Source organism: Nicotiana tomentosiformis, chromosome 6 (assembly GCF_000390325.3).
Source record: "Nicotiana tomentosiformis chromosome 6, ASM39032v3, whole genome shotgun sequence".
Classification (NCBI taxonomy): Eukaryota; Viridiplantae; Streptophyta; class Magnoliopsida; order Solanales; family Solanaceae; genus Nicotiana; species Nicotiana tomentosiformis.
Window position 1 is genome coordinate 35,031,856 of NC_090817.1, and position 1,146 is coordinate 35,033,001.

The 1,146-nt window shown below is 41.2% G+C and overlaps 1 non-coding gene across 1 annotated transcript; it reads right to left on the minus strand.

Annotated features, from left to right (window-relative positions):
* Window positions 1-600: 600 nt before the first annotated feature.
* Window positions 601-707, minus strand: LOC117277838 (small nucleolar RNA R71). Its single transcript, XR_004508172.1, has one exon. It is a non-coding gene; the product is annotated as a small nucleolar RNA R71 (small nucleolar RNA).
* Window positions 708-1,146: the final 439 nt, after the last annotated feature.

Below are 1,146 nucleotides of genomic sequence, written 5' to 3' on the forward strand. Positions count from 1 at the left end.
TCATTTTATTACTTGTACGACCACGTATACTTGCATCTGCGTTTGGGAGCAACAAGTTTTTGGCACCGTTGTCGGAGACTTGAATATTGACTACTGTCTAGTTTTAGCTATAATTGTTTATTTCCTCAAGTCTAACGTTACTTAATTGTTGCTCTGCTCTCAGGAACCTTTATTGAATGCGAAGGGTCAGAAGCCAAGACAGACTTTAATTTCCTGTGAACATGGTAGAGGAGCAGCATATGGCGGTTCAGGAGGTGGCGATGCCCAGCATTGCTAATTTCACCTCTAGAATTGTGAAGCCCAATATCACTAGACACTTTGAGCTGAAACAGAGCGATCCAGCTACTACATGCGAATGGGCAACTTATGGGTCTTTCATCTGAGGATCCACAACAACATATCCTAAACTTCTTGGAGATTAGTGATACTTACATCACTAACGGAGTCACTCCAGACTATGTGAGGCTCACACTTTTCCCATTCTCTCTGTTGGGCAAAGCAAAGCGATGGTTGAAGGCAGAACCAGCTAATTCTATTACATTGTGGAATGATTTGGCAAGAAAATGTTTGGCAAGGTTCTTCCCTTCAGGAAAATCTGCAAAGATCATAAGTGAAATACTAGTCTTCAAACAAAAAGTCGGGGAGTCTTTATACTCAGCTTGGGAGAGGTTCAAGGGGCTGCTCAGAGACTGTCCTCATCACATTCAGACAAACGAAGTGTTATCTCACACTTTCATAGAAGGGCTACATCCAGAGACAAAGATTGTGGTAGATGCTGCAGCTGGAGTTCAAGTGTTGGAGAAAAGCTTTGATGAGATATATGCGTTATTGAACAAATTCTCTAAAAGCAATCCTGATTGGCAAGGAGAGATGGGCAGACACATAGTGCAAAAATCTGCAGGGGTTCTCGAGTTAGATGTCTTCTCTGCATTATTAACGCAGATTTCCGCATTGACCAACCAAGTCAATCAGATGAACTTGGTTATTAACAAGCAACAACCCCAGCCAGTGCAACATGTTCAAATATTTTGTAAAGTCTGTGGAAAAGGTCACATGATCAATCTATTCCTAGTAAATCCAAAGTCTGTATATTTTATGTGTAATGCAAATTGAGGCCAGGAAAATTAGTATGGGGACACTTACAAT